Source organism: Salmo salar, chromosome ssa05 (genome assembly GCF_905237065.1).
Source record: "Salmo salar chromosome ssa05, Ssal_v3.1, whole genome shotgun sequence".
In the NCBI taxonomy this organism is placed as follows: Eukaryota; Metazoa; Chordata; class Actinopteri; order Salmoniformes; family Salmonidae; genus Salmo; species Salmo salar.
Window position 1 is genome coordinate 29,220,933 of NC_059446.1, and position 18,995 is coordinate 29,239,927.

The 18,995-nt window shown below is 41.5% G+C and overlaps 1 protein-coding gene across 2 annotated transcripts in view; it reads left to right on the top strand.

The window, feature by feature from the left end:
- Positions 1 to 18,995, top strand: part of LOC106604562 (leucine-rich repeat and immunoglobulin-like domain-containing nogo receptor-interacting protein 2) — a 309,642-nt gene that overhangs the window by 172,834 nt on the left and 117,813 nt on the right. For both annotated transcript variants that reach the window (XM_014199313.2, XM_014199318.2), the window contains one exon: positions 12,149 to 12,221. The gene's annotated coding sequence lies outside the window, so the exon portion shown is untranslated. The remainder of the gene's footprint in view (positions 1 to 12,148; positions 12,222 to 18,995) is intronic.

Consider the following 18,995-nt stretch of genomic DNA (forward strand, 5'->3'; position numbering starts at 1 on the left):
CTCTCTCTCTCTCTCTCTCTCTCTCTCTATCTCTCTCTCTTTATGCATCTCTCTCTCTTTATGCATCTCTCTCTCTACGTATCTCTCTCTCTCTCTCTATCTCTCTCTCTTTATGCATCTCTCTCTCTTTATGCATCTCTCTCTCTACGTATCTCTCTCTCTCTCTCTGTCTCTCTGTCAATTCAATTCAATTAAAGGGGCTTTATTGGCATGGGAAACATGTGTTAACATTGCCAAAGCAAGTGAGGTAGATAACCTCTATGGGCTAGGTGGGACGCTAGCGTGCCACCCGTGGTGCACTCCATCAACAGCAGGTGCATTTCAAGAGCGGCAAATTTGAATCCAAATAAATGTCAAAATTCAAATTTTTCAAACATACAACTATTTTACACCCTTTGAAAGATAAACATCTCCTTAATCTAACCACGTTTTACGATTTCAAAAAGGTTTTACGGCGAAAGCATAAATTTAGAGTATGTTAGGACAGTACATTTACAAGAGTTGTGTGTAATGTTTTGTCAATTCAAAGACAGGGTCACCAAAACCATAAAACCAGCTAAAATGATGCACTAACCTTTTACAATCTCCATCAGATGACACTCCTAGGACATTATGTTAGACAATGCATGCATTTTTAGTTCTATCAAGTTCATATTTATATCCAAAAACAGCGTTTTACTATGGCGTTGATGTTGAGGAAATCGTTTCCCTCCAATAACCGGCAGTCAAGTCAGCGTCACAAATTAAATAATTAAAATTAGAAAACATTGGTAAAATATTATATTGTCAATTAAAGAATTATAGATTTACATCTCTTGAACGCAATCAACTTGCCAGATTTAAAAATAACCTTACTGGGAAATCACACTTTGCAATAATCTGAGCACTGCGCCCAGAAAAATACGGCGTTGCGATACAGACTAGACGTCATGTTGGGGAGATCTAAAATCGAAAATACTATGTAAATAATCCATTACCTTTGATTCTCTTCATCAGATGTCACTTCCAGGTATCACAGGTCCATAACGAATGTAGTTTTGTTCAAAAAAGCTCATCATTTATGTCCAAAAATCTCCGTCTTGTTAGCACATGATCTAAGCCAGCCGGACTTCTCGTCATGAACGAGGGGAAAAAAATATATTTACGTTCGTTCAAACATGTCAAACGTTGTATAGCATAAATCATTAGGGCCTTTTTTAACCAGAACATGAATAATATTCAAGGTGGACGAATGCATACTCTTTTATAACGTATTGGAACGAGGGTACCCAACATGAACTCGCGCGCCAGGTGTCTAATGGGACATCATCGTTCCATGGCTCTTGTTCGGTCAGATCTCCCTCCAGAAGACTCAAAACACTTTGTAAAGGCTGGTGACATCTAGTGGAAGCAATAGGAAGTGCCAAAATATTCCTCAGCCCCTGTGTTTTTCAATGGGATAGGTTTAAAGGCAATACAACACATCAGGTATCCACTTCCTGTCAGAAGATGTCTCAGGGTTTTGCCTGCCAAATGAGTTATGTTATACTCACAGACACCATTCAAACAGTTTTAGAAAATTTAGGGTGTTTTCTATCCATATGTAATAAGTATATGCATATTCTAGTTACTGGGTAGGAGTGGTAACCAGATTAAATCGGGTATGTTTTTTTATCCAGCCGTGTCAATACTGCCCCCTAGCCCTAACAGGATAATATCCAAAAGTGAAATAAACATGTCTGTCTGTCTCTCTCTCTCTCTATGCATCTCTCTCTCTCTCTCTCTATGCATGTCTCTCTCTCTCTCCCTCTCTGTGTCTATGTAACTCTGCATCTCTCGCTCTCTCGCTCTCTCTCTCTCTCTCTCTCGCTCTCTGTGTCTATGTCTATGTAACTCTCTCTCTCTCTCTCTCTCTCTCTCTCTCTCTCTCTGTCTATGTGACTCTGCATCTCTCTGTGTGTGTGTGTCTATGTAACTCTGTCTCTCTCTCTCTCTCTCTCTCTCTCTCTGTCTATGTATATCTCTCTCTCTCTCTGTGTGTGTCTATGTATATCTCTCTCTCTCTGTGTGTGTGTCTATGTATCTTTCTCTCTCTGTGTGTTTGTCTTTGTATCTCTCTCTCTGAGTGTCTCTATGTATCTCTCTCTCTGTGTGTCTATGTATCTCTCTCTCTCTGTGTGTGTGTGTCTATGTATCTCTCTCTCTCTCTCTCTCTCTCTCTCTCTCTCTCTCTCTCTCTCTCAGTGTGTGTCTATGTATCTCTCTCTCTCTCTGTGTGCGTCTATGTATCTCTCTCTCTCTCTCTATGCATCTCTCTCTCTGTGTGCGTCTATGTATCTCTCTCTCTCTCTCTCTCTCTATGCATCTCTCTCTCTATGCATCTCTCTCTCTCTATGCATCTCTCTCTCTATGTATCTCTCTCTCTCTCTCGGTGTGTGTCTATGTATCTCTCTCTCTCTCTATGCATCTCTCTCTCTCTCTATGCATCTCTCTCTCTCTCTATGCATCTCTCTCTCTCTCTATGCGTCTCTGTCTCTCTCTATGCGTCTCTGTCTCTCTCTATGCGTCTCTGTCTCTCTCTATGCGTCTCTCTCTCTCTCTATGCGTCTCTGTCTCTCTCTATGCGTCTCTCTCTCTCTCTATGCGTCTCTGTCTCTCTCTATGCGTCTCTGTCTCTCTCTATGCGTCTCTGTCTCTCTCTATGCGTCTCTGTCTCTCTCTATGCGTCTCTGTCTCTCTCTATGCGTCTCTCTCTCTCTCTATGCGTCTCTCTCCGTCCCTGTCTCTCTCTATGCATCTCTCTCTCTCTATGCGTCTCTGTCTCTCTCTATGCATCTCTCTCTCTCTCTATGCGTCTCTCTCCGTCTCTGTCTCTCTCTATGCATCTCTCTCTCTCTATGCGTCTCTGTCTCTCTCTATGCATCTCTCTCTCTATGCGTCTCTGTCTCTCTCTATGCGTCTCTCTCCGTCTCTGTCTCTCTCTATGCATCTCTCTCCGTCTCTGTCTCTCTCTATGCGTCTCTCTCCGTCTCTGTCTCTCTCTATGCGTCTCTATGCGTCTCTGTCTCTCTCTATGCATCTCTCTCTGTCTCTGTCTCTCTCTATGCATCTCTCTCTCTATGCGTCTCTGTCTCTCTCTATGCGTCTCTCTCCGTCTCTGTCTCTCTCTATGCGTCTCTCTCCGTCTCTGTCTCTCTCTATGCATCTCTCTCTGTCTCTGTCTCTCTCTATGCGTCTCTCTCCGTCTCTGTCTCTCTCTATGCGTCTCTCTCCGTCGCTGTCTCTCTCTATGCGTCTCTCTCCGTCTCTGTCTCTCTCTATGCGTCTCTCTCCGTCTCTGTCTCTCTCTATGTGTCTCTCTCCGTCTCTGTCTCTCTCTATGCGTCTCTCTCCATCTCTGTCTCTCTCTATGTGTCACTCTTTATGCATCATTCTCTCTTTATGCATCTCTCTCTCTTTATGCATCTCTCTCTTTATGCATCTCTCTCTCTACGTATCTCTCTCTCTCTCTGTCTCTCTGTCAATTCAATTCAATTCAAGGGGCTTTATTGGCATGGGAAACGTGTTAACATTGCCAAAGCAAGTGAGGTAGATAATATACAAAAGTGAAATAAACATGTCTGTCTGTCTCTGTCTCTCTCTCTCTCTCTCTCTCTCTCTCTCTCTCTCTCTCTCTCTCTCTCTCTCTCTATGCATCTCTCTCTCTCTCTCCCTCTGTGTCTATGTAACTCTGCATCTCTCTCTCTCTCTCTCTCTCTCTCTCTCTCTCTCTCTGTCTATGTGACTCTGCATCTCTTTGTGTTTGTGTGTCTATGTAACTCTATCTCTTTCTCTCTCTCTCTCTCTCTCTCTCTGTGTCTATGTATATCTCTCTCTCTCTATGGATCTCTCTCTCTCTATACGTCTCTCTCCGTCTCTGTCTCTCTCTCCGTCTCTCTCTCTCTCTATGCATCTCTCTCTATGCATCTCTCTCTCTCTATGGATCTCTGTCTCTCTCTATGCGTCTCTCTCCGTCTCTGTCTCTCTCTCCGTCTCTGTCTCTCTCTATGCGTCTCTCTCTATGCATCTCTGTCTCTCTCTATGCGTCTCTCTCTCTCCGTCTCTGTCTCTCTCTATGCGTCTCTCTCTATGCATCTCTGTCTCTCTCCATGCGTCTCTCTCTTTGCATCTCTCTCTCTCCATGCGTCTCTCTCTTTGCATCTCTCTCTCTCTATGCGTCTCTCTCTATGCATCTCTGTCTCTCTCTATGCGTCTCTCTCTATGCATCTCTGTCTCTCTCTATGCGTCTCTCTCTATGCGTCTCTGTCTCTCTCTATGCGTCTCTCTCCCTCTCTGCATCTCTGTACGTCTCTGTCTCTCTCTATGCGTCTCTCTCTATGCATCTCTGTCTCTCTCTATGCGTCTCTCTCTCTCCGTCTCTGTCTCTCTCTATGCGTCTCTCTCTATGCATCTCTGTCTCTCTCCATGCGTCTCTCTCTTTGCATCTCTCTCTCTCCATGCGTCTCTCTCTTTGCATCTCTCTCTCTCTATGCGTCTCTCTCTATGCATCTCTGTCTCTCTCTATGCGTCTCTCTCTATGCATCTCTGTCTCTCTCTATGCGTCTCTCTCTATGCGTCTCTGTCTCTCTCTATGCGTCTCTCTCCCTCTCTGCATCTCTGTACGTCTCTGTCTCTCTCTATGCATCTCTCTCTATGGATCTCTGTCTCTCTCTATGCATCTCTCTCTATGGATCTCTGTCTCTCTCTATGGATCTCTGTCTCTCTCTCTATGCATCTCTCTCCGTCTCTCTCTCTCTATGCATCTCTCTCTATCTATGCATCTCTGTCTTTCTCTATGCATCTCTCTCTCTCTCTCCCTCTCCCTCTCTCTCTCTATGCATCTCTCTCTCTGCATCTCTCTCTCTCTCTCACTGTGTCTATGTAACTCTGCATCTCCCTCTCTCACTCTACACATTCTCTCTCTCTCTCTCTCTCTCTCTTTATGCATCTCTCTCTCGCACTGTGTCTATGTAACTCTGCATCTCTCTCTCTCTCTCTCTCTCTGTAACTCTCTCTCTCTGGCTCTCTCTGTGTCTATGTATCTCTCTCTGTCTCTCTGTGTGTGTCTATGTATCTCTCTCTCTCTATGCATCTCTCTCTCTATGCATCTCTGTCTTCCTCTATGCGTCTCTCTCCGTCTCTGTCTTTCTCTATGCGTCTCTCTCTCCCTCTCTCTCTCTCTCTCTCTCTCTCTCTCTCTATGTATCTCTCTCTCTCTCTCTGTGTCTATGTATCTCTCTCTCTATTCATCTCTGTCTCTCTATGCGTCTCTCTCCCTCTGTGCATCTCTCTCCGTCTATGTCTCTTTCTATACGTCTCTCTCCATCTCTGTCTCTCTCTATGCGTCTCTCTCTCCCTCCCTCTCTCTCTCTCTCTATGAATCTTTCTCTCTCTCTCTCTCTCTCTATGAATATCTCTCTCTATGCATCTCTGTCTCTCTCTATGCGTCTCTCTCCCTCTCTGCGTCTCTCTCCGTCTATGCCTCTTTCTATACGTCTCTCTCCATCTCTGTCTGTCTCTATGCGTCTCTCTCTCTCCCTCCCTCTCTCTCTCTATGTATCTCTCTCTCTGAATCTCTCTCTCTCTCTATGCATCTCTCTCTCACTGTGTCTATGTAACTCTGCATCTCTCTCTCTCAAATTCAAATTCAAATTGTGTCAATATTGCCAAAGCAACAATGTGTACAATATACATTGTAATACAATTATAAACAATAACAAATAATAATATAAAATGGCAGTAAATAATAATACAAAATTAAATACAAAAATAATAACAGTAAAATGGTAACAGTCAATAGTAGAATGTAATGTAATAAATATAAAAATCTAAATATGGAAAATGAAACTATAACTAACTTATAACTAAATAATGGTCATCTTCACCATTACATCAGTACTACAACTACTATCATCATTACTACTACTACTACCACCACCATCACTAAACTGCTATCATTACTATTTGGAATGATAAACAACAATAATAATAGTAATAACAATAATAGTAATAATAAGTAAGTTACTGCTTACTATGCAGATGTTATTATTCAGTGTCCCTCAGGCTATGGCAGGCAAATACATATTTGGCTGCAAGAGGAGCCATTGCTCCTTCGCCCATGAGTATTTTTAGTTTTTCCTCTGGGTTTAATAAGTTCAAATTTGGAATAAATGTAGTCATTTCTGTGAATTAGGAATCTCTTTGTGAGGAATATTTATCACAGTAAAGGAGAAAGTGCATCTCTATCTCTACCTCCCCTGTCGTGCAGTGGCCACATACACGCTCCTCTTTGGGTAGCCATGTCTTTTTATGTCTGCCGGTTTCTATTGCCAATCGGTGGTCACTCAGCCTGTACTTGGTAAGGATCTGTCTCTGCTTTGTATCTCTGACAGAGTAGAGATAATCAGCCAATTCATATTCTCTGTTTAGGGTCAGATAGCAATTTAGTCGGCTTTGGGATTTTCTCTCTCTCTCTCTCTCTCTCTCTCTCTCTCTCTCTCTCTCTGTGTGTGTATCTATGTATATCTCTCTCTCTCTGTGTGTCTATGTTTCTCTCTCTCTCTCGGTGTCTATGTATCTCTCTCTCGCTGTGTCTATGTCTCTCTCTCTCTCTGTCTATGTATCTGTCTCTGTCTCTCTCTCTCTCTATGCATCTCTCTCTCTCTCTCTCTCTCTCTCTCTCTCTATGCATCTCTCTCGATCTCTCTCTATGCATCTCTCTCTCTCTCTCTATGCATCTCTCTCTATGCATCTCTCTCTCTCTATATATGCATCTCTCGCTCTCTGTCTATTTAACTCTCTCTCTGTGTGTCTCTCTCTGTGTCTATGTATCTCTCTCTCTATGCATCTCTCTCTCTCTCTATGCATCTCTCTCTCTCTCTCTCTCTCTCTATGCATCTCTCTCTCTCTATGCATCTCTCTCTCTATGCATCTCTCTCTCTATGCATCTCTCTCTCTCTCTGTGTCTATGTAACTATCTCTCTCTGTGTCTCTCTCTGTGTCTATGTATCTCTTTCTCTCTCTCTATGCATCTCTCTCTCTCTATGCATCTCTCTCTCTCTCTCTATGCATCTCTCTCTCTCTCTACGCATCTCTCTCTCTCTCTATGCATCTCTCTCTCTCTCTCTCTGTCTATGTAATTCTCTCTCTCTGTGTGTCTCTCTGTGTCTATGTATCTCTCCCTCTGTGTATCTGTCTCTCTCTCTCTATGCATCTCTATCTCTCTCCGTCTCTGTCTCTTTCTATACGTCTGTCTCCGTCTCTGTCTCTCTCTCTGCGTCTCTCTCTCCCTCTCTCTCTCTCTCTCTCTCTCTATGCATCTCTCTCTCTGCGTCTATGTAACTCTGCATCTCTCGCTCTCTGTGTCTATGTAACTCTGCATCTCTCTCTCTCTCTCTCTCTCTCTCTCTCTCTCTCTCTCTCTCTCTCTCTCTCTGTGTATCTATGTATCTCTCTCTCTCACTGTGTCTATGTATCTCTCTCTCTCTGTGTCTATGTATCTCTCTCTAAGTATCTGTCTCTCTCTCTCTATGCATCTCTCAAATTCAAATTCAAATTCAAGCTGCTTTATTGGCATGAAAAACATTGTGTTAATATTGCCAAAGCAACAATGTATACAATATACATTGTAATACAATTATAAACAATAACAAATAATAATAATATAAAATGGCAGTAAATAATAATAATACAAAATTAAAAATAATAACAATAAAATAGTAGTAAAATAATAGTAAATAAGTCGAATGTAATAAATATAAAAATCTAAATATGGAAAATGAATCTATAATTAACTAACTTATAACTATATAACGGTCATCTTCACCATTACATCAGTACTACAACTACTATCATCATTACCACTACTACCACCACCATCACTAAACTGTTATCATTACCATTACTACCCATACCACTACTATTTGGAATGATAAACAACAATAATAATAGAAATAACAATAACAGTAATAACAATAATAGTAATAATAAGTAAGTTACTGCTTACTATGCAGATGTTATTATCTCTCTATGCATCTCTCTTTCTCTATGCATCTCTCTCTCTATGCATCTCTCTCTATCTCTCTCTATGCATCTCTCTCTGTCTCTCTCTATCTCTCTCTATGCATCTCTCACTCACTATGCATCTCTCTCACTATGTATCTCTCTCTCTATGCATCTCTCTCTCTGTATCTGTAACTCTCTGTGTGTCTCTCTCTGTGTCTATGTATCCCTCTCTCTCTATACATCTCTCTCTATCTCTCTCTGTGTGTCTATGTAACTCTCTCTCTCTCTCTAGCTCTCTCTCTCTCTCTCTCTCTCTCTCTCTCTCTCTCTCTCTCTCTCTCTCTCTCTCTCTCTCTCTCTCTCTCTCTCTCTCTCTCTCTCTCTCTCTCTCTCTCTCTCTCTCTCTCTCTCTCTCTCAAAATTCAATTCAAGGGGCTTTATTGGTATGGCAAACATATGTTAACATTGAAAAAGCAAGTGCGGTAGATAATATACAAAAGTCCAATAAAAATTAACAGTAAACATTACACTCACAGAAGTTTCAAAAGAAAAAGACATTACAAATGTCATATTATGTATATATTCAGTGTTGTAACGATGTATAAATGGTTAAAGTACAAAAGGGAAAATAAATAAGCATAAATATGGGTTGTATTTACAATGGTGTTTGTTCTTCACTGGTTGACCTTTTCTTGTGGCAACAGGTCACAAATCTTGCTGCTGTGATGGCACACTGTGGTATTTCACCCAGTAGATATGGGACTTTATCAAAATTGGGTTTGTTTTCGAATTCTTTGTGGATCTGTGTAATCTGAGGGAAATATGTGTCTCTAATATGGTCATACATTGAGCAGGAGGATAGGAAGCGCATCTCAGTTTCCACCTCGTTTTGTTGGCAGTGTGCACATAGCCTGTCTGCCTACGGCGGCCTTTCTCAATAGCAAGGCTATGCTCACTGAGTCTGTACATAGTCAAAGCTTTCCTAAGTTCGGGTCAGTCACAGTGGTCAGGTATTCTTCCACTGTGTACTCTCTGTTTAGGGCCAAATAGCATTCCAGTTTGCTTTGTTTTTTGTTAATTCTTTCCAATTCTTTCTTCTCTCTCTCTCGCTCTCTGCATCTCTCTCTCTCTGCATCTCTCTCTCTGCATCTCTCACTCTCTCTCTGCATCTCTCTCTCTGCATCTCTCTGCATCTCTCTCTCTCTGCATCTCTCTCTCTCTCTCTCTCTCTCTCTCTCTCTCTCTGCATCTCCCTCTCTCTCTCTGCATCTCTCTCTCTCTGCATCTCCCTCTCTCTCTCTGCATCTCTCTCTCTCTCTCTCTGCATCTCTCTCTCTGTCTATACATCTGTATGCATCTCTCTCTCTATGCATCTCTCTCTTTCTCTTTGCTTCTCTCTCTCTCTCTCTATGCATCTCTCTCTCGCTCTCTCAAATACAATGCTATTTCTCTGTAAAAAGAATTAACAACAGACTTTCAGCATGCTTATAGAGAAGGGCTCTCAACATGTACTACAGTTACACAAATGGCTGATGATTGGTTGAAATAATTTGATAATAAGAAAATTGTGTGAGCTGTATTGTTAGATTTCAGTGCAGCCTTTGATATTATTGACCATAACCTGTTTGTTGAGAAAATGTATGTGTTATGGCTTTTTAACCTCTGCCGTATCGTGGATTGAGAGCTATCTATCTAATAAAACGGAGGGTTTTATTTAATGGAAGCTGCTCTAATGTCAAACAAGTAAAGTGTGGTGTACTGCAGGGAAGCTCTCTAGGCCCTCTACTCTTTTCTATTTCTACCAATGAACTGCCACCGGCATTAAACAAAGCATGTATGTCCGTCCATGTATTCTGATGATTCAAGCATGTACGCATCAGCACCACAGCTAATGAAATCACTGAAACCTTTAACAAAGAGTGGCAGTCTGTTTTGGAATGGGTGGTAATAAATTGGGCCTAAACATTTCATCATAATTTCCTAAGTTTTAGACCTCTGGTAATGAATGGTGTGGCTGTTGAACAAGTTGATGAGACTAAGTTACTTGGTGTTACCTTAGATTGTAAACTGTCATGGACAAGACCATATATATTCAATGGATGTAAAGATAGGGAGAGGTCTGTCTGTAGTAAAGAGATGCTCTGTTGTTTTGACACCACACTCCAGAAAGAAAGTCCTGCAGGCTCTAGTAGTATCTTATCTTGATTATTGTCCAGTCATATGGTTGTGCTGCAGTGAAAGACCTAGTTGAGCTGTAGCTTGCCCAGAACAGAGCCACACGTCTTGCTCATCATTGTAATCAGAGGGCTAATATTAATGCTGTGCATGCCAGTATCTCTTGGCTAAGAGCTGAGGAAAGACTGACTGCGTCACTTCTTGGTTTGATAAGAAACATCATTGTGACTCACCACCTGGATTTGGTCTTATGTAGCAAAATTTGAAATTGTGTTATTTACATTTGATAAAAGTAGAGACTCAGAGCTATAAAACAGTATATCATACATTGTATTTTTGAGGAACAGTAAGAAAGTAATTATGCTTTGAAAGTTGATAAACTTGTAAACTCACTTTTGAGAAAATGGCTCTTCTTTGTCTACACCCATTCAGCATCGTTCACACCCTCTTAAGCTTTCGCCCCACCATCTCGTTTCGCTCTCAGAGCATTCAGAGCTCACACTTGACGCTCTGGCCGATGATTTGTTTACCTCTGGATAATATGAAAACAGCCTAACCAGCTCTGCTGGCAACAAATTCTTTACGCTTTTTTGCCAATGTTTACTGACACCGGCCATATTCAATGGGTGTTGTACAATTTAGCTTAAGACATGTAGCTAGCTAGCTAGGCAAACAATGAACCTAGCTAGATAAACAAAGTGTAAGATCACATACGTCATGTAAAGTTTTGCTAACGAGCGAGCCAGCTAACGTTAGCTAGTTAAACAATAATGAACATAGTGCCAAATCATGTCATTTCTACACTGCATTAATATGCTAGGAGATTAACCAACCAGGTTCAATGTTAGCTAGCTAACATTAGGCTCAAACTAGCAAAGCAAACGGCTCTGGGATACGAGTAATAATGTCATACACGTAAAGTTAGCTAGGTAGTAAACCAGCTAATATTAGCTAGCTAGCAAACAGTACACTTTAGCTTAAGACATGTAGCTAGCTACCTAGGTAAACAATGAACCTAGCTAGGTAAACAACGTGTAAGATCACACACGTCACGTAACGTTAGCTAACGAGCCAGCCAGCTAATGTTAGCTAGTTAAACAACAATGAACATAGTGCCAAATCATGTCATTACTTCTCTGCATGAATCTGCTGGGAGCTAACCAACCAGGTTCAATGTTAGAGCCTAATGTTAGCTAGCTAACTAGCAAAGCAAATGGTTCTGGGACACGAATAATAACGTCATACATGTAACATAGCTAGGGAGCCAGCCAGCTAACCTTAGTTAGCTAACAGTACACTTCAGCTTGAAATGAAACCAATTTCTGTCAAAATTAGAAACGTTCAATATCTGAAAATGTAGCTAGCTAGACTATCTTACCCGTATACATCATCATGCATGATAGACATATCTCTCTGTCACGGATGCCATACCACAGTTGCAATTAGTTTGAAGATGTAATCTCTTTAGCTATCATACTCTAATTCCACTGATTTTATTTGTATTTACAGATGGCATACAAGTTTGTTATTAAGGCACATGAAAGTTCACATGTTCCAGAAGGCATTTCTGCCCCAAAAAATGAATTTTTCTGAAAAAAAAGACAAAAATAACCTTCAAATGGCTCTCCTGTGAAATTGTGACTTGCGACATAAGCCTAGTTTTCTGAAACAGGTCACCATTAATGTGTTGAAAATTCCAAATTGTTTGCATAGTCAGCTTACACACAACACTGACACCCACTTGCACCACCAGGAATACCACCATGGGTCTTCTCACAGTCCCCAGGTCCAGAACAAATTCAAGGAAACGTACAGTATTATACAGAGTCTTTTGTCTGTAATGTATTTTTTGTTACGTGTCGGACGCTAGTAAGACTAGCTGTCGCCATTGGCATCGGCTGATGGGGATCCTAATAAATCAAATCTCTCTCTCTCTCTCAACCACATATAGAAGCCTGAAAAACAGTAATAACTGGGGGAAATACAACAGACCATGGCTGAGAGGATGATTGCTTCTCAAAGTGGTAAGTACCAAGCATTTACACTGTCTGATCATCTGTTTTTGTCTCAACTGTTTGACTTTGATCATGGTTGTTATCAGAGCCATATACTGTAAATACAGCACCAGTCAAAGGTTTGTACACCTAATCATTCAAGGGTTTTTCTTTATTTTTTAAATGTTCTACATTGTAGAATAATAGTGAAGACATCAAAACTATGAAATAACACATATAGAATCATGTAGTAAGCAAAAAAAGTGTTAAACAAATCAAAATATATTTTACATTTGAGATTCTTTAAAGTAGCCACCCTTTGCCTTGATGACAGCTTTACACACTCTTGGCATTATCTCAAACAGCTTCACAAGGTAGTCACCTGGAATGCATTTCAATTAACAGGTGTGCCATGTTAAAAGTTCATTTGTGGATTTTTTTTCCCTTCTTAATGCGTTTGAGCCAATCAGTTGTGTTGTGACAAGGTAGGGGTGGTATACAGAAGATAGCCCTTTTTGGTAAAAGAACAAGTCCATCTTATGGCAAGAACAACTCAAATAAGCAAAAAGAAACGACAGTGCATCATTACTTTAAAACATGAAGGTCAGTCAATGCGGAAAATTTCAAGAACTTTCTTCAAGTGCAGTTGCAAAAACCATCAAGCGCTATGATGAAACTGGCTCTCATGAGGACCGCCACAGGAAAGGAAGACCCAGAGTTACCTCTGCTGCACAGGATAAGTTCATTAGAGTGAACTGCACCTCAGATTTAAGCCCAAATAAATGCTTCACAGAGTTCAACAGACACATCTCAACATCAACTGTTGAATTGCTTCATGGTCGAATTGCTTCAAGGAAACCAGTACTAAGGGACACCAATAATAAGAAGAGACTTGCTTGGGCCAAGAAACACGAACAATGGACAATAGACCGGTGGAAATCTGTCCTTTGGTCTGATGAGTCCAAATTTGACATTTTTAGTTCCAACCGCTGTTTCTTTGTGAGACGCAGAGCAGGTGAACGGATGATCTCCGCATGTGTGTTTCCCACCGTGAAGCATGGAGGAGGGGGTGTGATGGTGTGGGGGTGCATTGCGGGTGACACTGTCAGTGATTTATTTAGAATTCAAAGCATACTTAAGCAGCATGGCTACTACAGCATTCTGCAGTGATAAGTCATCCTATCTATTTTCCACTTAGTGGGAATATCATTTGTTTTTCAACAGGACAATGATCCAAAACACACCTCCAGGCTGTGTAAGGGCTATTTGACTAAGAAGGAGAATGATGGAGTGCTGCATCAGATGACCTGGCCTCCACAATCATCTGACCTCAACCCAATTGTGATGGTTTGGGATCAGTTGGACTGCAGAGTGATGGAAAAGCAGCCAACAAGTGCTCAACATACGTTGGCACTCCTTCAAGACTGTTGGAAAAGCATTCTTCATGAAGCTGGTTGAGAGAATGCCAAGAGTGTTTAATGCTGTCATCAAGGCAAAGGGTGGCTACTTTGAAGAATCTAAAATCTAAAATATATTTTGATTTGATTAACACTTTTTTGGTTACCAGAAAATAGTACAAAATATGTGTCCAAACTTTTTACTGGTACTGTGTATATATACACTGCTCAAAAAAAAAAAGGGAACACTAAAATAACACATCCTAGATCTGAATGAATGAAATAATCTCATTAAATACTTTTATCTTTACATAGTTGAATGTGCTGACAACAAAATCACACAAAAATAATCAATGGAAATCCAATTTATCAACCCATGGAGGTCTGGATTTGGAGTCACACTCAAAATTAAAGTGGAAAACCACACTACAGGCTGATCCAACTTTGATGTAATGTCATTAAAACAAGTCAAAATGAGGCTCAGTAGTGTGTGTGGCCTCCACGTGCCTGTATGACCTCCCTACAACGCCTGGGCATGCTCCTGATGAGGTGGCGGATGGTCTCCTGAGGGATCTCCTCCCAGACCTGGACTAAAGCATCCGCCAACTCCTGGACAGTCTGTGGTGCAACGTGGCGTTGGTGGATGGAGCGAGACATGATGTCCCAGATGTGCTCAATTGGATTCAGGTCTGGGGAACGGGCGGGCCAGTCCATAGCATCAATGCCTTCCTCTTGCAGGAACTGCTGACACACTCCAGCCACATGAGGTCTAGCATTGTCTTGCATTAGGAGGAACCCAGGGCCATCTGCACCAGCATATGGTCTCACAAGGGGTCTGAGGATCTCATCTCGGTACCTAATGGCAGTCAGGCTACCTCTGGCGAGCACATGGAGGGCTGTGCGGCCCCCCAAAGAAATGCCACCCCACACCATGACTGACCCACCGCCAAACCGGTCATGCTGGAGGATGTTGCAGGCAGCAGAACGTTCTCCACAGCGTCTCCAGACTGTCACGTCTGTCACATGTGCTCAGTGTGAACCTGCTATCATCTGTGAAGAGCACAGGGCGCCAGTGGCGAATTTGCCAATCTTGGTGTTCTCTGGCAAATGCCAAACGTCCTGCACGGTGTTGGGCTGTAAGCACAACCCCCACCTGTGGACATCGGGCCCTCATACCACCCTCATGGAGTCTGTTTCTGACCGTTTGAGCAGACACATGCACATTTGTGGCCTGCCGGAGGTCATTTTGCAGGGCTCTGGCAGTGCTCCTCCTTGCACAAAGGCGGAGGTAGCTGTCCTGCTGCTGGGTTGTTGCCCTCCTACGGCCTCCTCCACGTCTCCTGATGTACTGGCCTGTCTCCTGGTAGCGCCTCCATGCTCTGGACACTACGCTGACAGACACAGCAAACCTTCTTGCCACAGCTCGCATTGATGTGCCATCCTGGATGAGCTGCACTACCTGAGCCACTTGTGTGGGTTGTAGACTCCGTCTCATGCTACCACTAGAGTGAAAGCACCGCCAGCATTCAAAAGTGACCAAAACATCAGCCAGGAAGCATAGGAACTGAGAAGTGGTCTGTGGTTACCACCTGCAGAACCACTCCTTTATTGGGGGTGTCTTGCTAATTGCCTATAATTTCCACCTGTTGTCTATTCCATTTGCACAACAGCATGTGAAATGTATTGTCAATCAGTGTCGCTTCCTAAGTGGACAGTTTGATTTCACAGAAGTGTGATTGACTTGGAGTTACATTGTGTTGTTTAAGTGTTCCCTTTATTTTTTGAGCAGTATATATATATATATATATATATATATATATATATATATATATATATATATATATATAGCTCTGGTTGTGATGACCTTTTCCAAGGTGGTGTATGAAGCATAGTGTGAGTCATGTTGTCATTGGTTAATCATGGTCTACCGGTAGCCATTTTGAGTTTGGAGGAGGGAAAGGTGTTAAGTGGTTGTATTAAAACATATACAAACCATTAGCAGGTAATTGATGGCCCTCTGGGTGTTTTTCCTCAACTGTGGTCCTATTGTGAGGGGAACAATTATAGAGGTGAATGCTTGATTGAATATACTGCTAATGCACCTGAATTGGAAAGAGCAGGGAGTCATGCATCAAACTGAGGGTGAGCTGTAGAGAAAACAGGAGGAATTTATGGGCTGCATTAGATCTACATTATAACGGTATAACATATTACAAGATGGGGCAGTGACATTATATCACCTAATTCTCTTTCTTGGTTATATACTGTGTGTTCCACATATCCCATGATACAACCCACAGAGATGATCAGGGATTCCTATTTCTCTGATACATCTCATTTGACTGCTGAAACATACTGTGGTTGGGGAACAGTCATTTGACCCCATTAAAGGCTCTAACTGGTCACAAGAAGGTGGGATTAAAATAACAAACATAGGTGGACAATCTAACATTAGTCGCCTAACTGCTACTTGTGATATTTTAATGCCATTCAAAACAGACTGAAGGAATTTTCAAACAGTACTGAGTCTCCCTGAATATGAAAGATATATTTGTGTTTGTTCCCAAAAGTGACACATTTTTGCCTTCCCTAAGGTTTTTTCCTTTGTTTGTTTTGCATTTTACTTTCCAGTATTTATCAAGCTCTTTGCTTAGGGGACTGACCCTCCAGACCACAGTGAGAAAATAATTGGTTTACATACAATGTGATTCACATCCCACACCATGCATTGGGCCATTTTATTGGTATTAATAATATAATGACAAACATCATCACATTTCAAGTGTGAATGATGAATATTCCAATTAAAAAGGCTATTGAAGGTCAATACGCAACAGCGTGTGCAGTTAAATTTGAATAGGCCTATGTCAAGTATCAGTTGCTATTTAATAACATGGTAGTGCTCCTCCCACTTTTCCCCCTGCCCTGCTACAAAGTTTCTCCCTGTAGGCGGTCACTGAGTCTGAGGTGCTAAATGAGCCCCTTAAACTTGACCCCCCAAAAACATCTGGGTCAGATGGTTTAGACCCTTTCTTCTTTAAGGTTGCAGCCCTTATCATCGCTAAGCCTATCTCTGACCTTTTTAACCTGTCACTGCTCTCTGGGGAGGTTCCCATTGCTTGGAAGGCCATCACAGTGCGTCCTTTATTTAACATCTATGGGCTAGGTGGGAGCAAGCGTCCCACCCGTGGTGCACTCCATCAACAGCAGGTGCATTTCAAGAGCGGCAAATTTGAATCCAAATAAATGTCAAAATTCAAATTTTTCAAACATACAACTATTTTACACCCTTTGAAAGATAAACATCTCCTTAATCTAACCACGTTTTACGATTTCAAAAAGGTTTTACGGCGAAAGCATAAATTTAGAGTATGTTACGACAGTACATTTACAAGAGTTGTGTGTAATGTTTTGTCAATTCAAAGACAGGGTCACCAAAACCATAAAACCAGCTAAAATGATGCACTAACCTTTTACAATCTCCATCAGATGACACTCCTAGGACATTATGTTAGACAATGCATGCATTTTTAGTTCTATCAAGTTCATATTTATATCCAAAAACAGCGTTTTACTATGGCATTGATGTTGAGGAAATCGTTTCCCTCCAATAACCGGCAGTCAAGTCAGCACCAGAAATTAAATAATTAAAATTAGAAAACATTGGTAAAATATTATATTGTCATTTAAATAATTATAGATTTACATCTCTTGAACGCAATCAACTTGCCAGATTTAAAAATAACCTTACTGGGAAATCACACTTTGCAATAATCTGAGCACTGCGCCCAGAAAAATACGCGTTGCGATACAGACTAGCCGTCATGTTGGGGAGATCTAAAATCGAAAAAACTATGTAAATAATCCATTACCTTTGATTTTCTTCATCAGATGTCACTTCCAGGTATCACAGGTCCATAACGAATGTAGTTTTGTTCAAAAAAGCTCATCATTTATATCCAAAAAGCTCCGTGTTGTTAGCACATGATCTAAGCCAGCCGGACTTCTCGTCATGAACGAGGGGAAAAAATATATTTACGTTCGTTCAAACATGTCAAACGTTGTATAGCATAAATCATTAGGGCCTTTTTTAACCAGAACATTAATAATATTCAAGGTGGACGAATGCATACTCTTTTATAACGTATTGGAACGAGGGTACCCAACATGAACTCGCGCGCCAGGTGTCTAATGGGCCATCATCGTTCCATGGCTCTTGTTCGGTCAGATCTCCCTCCAGAAGACTCAAAACACTTTGTAAAGGCTGGTGACATCTAGTGGAAGCAATAGGAAGTGCCAAAATATTCCTCAGCCCCTGTGTTTTTCAATGGCATAGGTTTAAAGGTAATACAACACATCAGGTATCCACTTCCTGTCAGAAAATGTCTCAGGGTTTTGCCTGCCAAATGAGTTCTGTTATACTCACAGACACCATTCAAACAGTTTTCGAAACTTTAGGGTGTTTTCTATCCATATATAATAAGTACATGCATATTCTAGTTACTGGGTAGGATTAGTAACCAGATTAAATCGGGTACATTTTTTTATCCAGCCGTGCAAATACTGCCCCCTAGCCCTAACAGGTTAAAGGGGGAGATCAAGCTGATCCTAATTGTTATAGGCCAATTCCTATTTTGCCCTGTTTATCAAAAGTGTTGGAAACACTTGTCAAAAATCAACTGACTGGCTTTCTTGATGTCTATGGTATTCTCTCTGGTATGCAATCTAGTTTTCCGCTCACGTTATGGATTTGTCACTACAACCTTATAAGGTTCTCAATGATGTCACCATTGCCCTTGATTTTAAGCAATGTTATGCTGCTATTTTTATTGACTTGGCCAAAGCTTTTGATATGGTAGATCATTCCATTCCGGCTAAGGAGTATTGGTGTCTCTGAGGGGTCTTTGGCCTGGTTTTCTAACTACCTCTCTCAAAGAGTGCAGTGTTCAAAGTCAGAACATCTGCTGTCTCAGCCACTGCCTGTCACCAAGGTTGTACCCCAAGGCTCGATCCTAGGCCCCATGCTCTTCTCAATTTACATCAACAACATAGCTCAGGCAGTAGGAAGCTCTCTCATCCATTTATATGCAGATGATACAGTCTTATACTCAGCTGGCACCTCCCCGGATTATGTGTTAAATGCTCTACAACAAAGTTTTCTTAGTGTCCAACAAGCTTTCGCTGCCCTTAACCTTGTTCTGAACACCTCGAAAATAAAGTGCTTTGGTAAGAAGAATGCCCTTCGCCCCACCGGTATGATTACTACCTCTGAGGGTTAAGAGCTTGAGGTAATCACCTCATACAAGTACTTGGGAGTATGGCTAGACACTACATTGTCCGTCTCTCAGCAATTTAAGTATTTTCACGGCCGGATGAAAAACGTACCAAATTTAAACAGGTTACTACT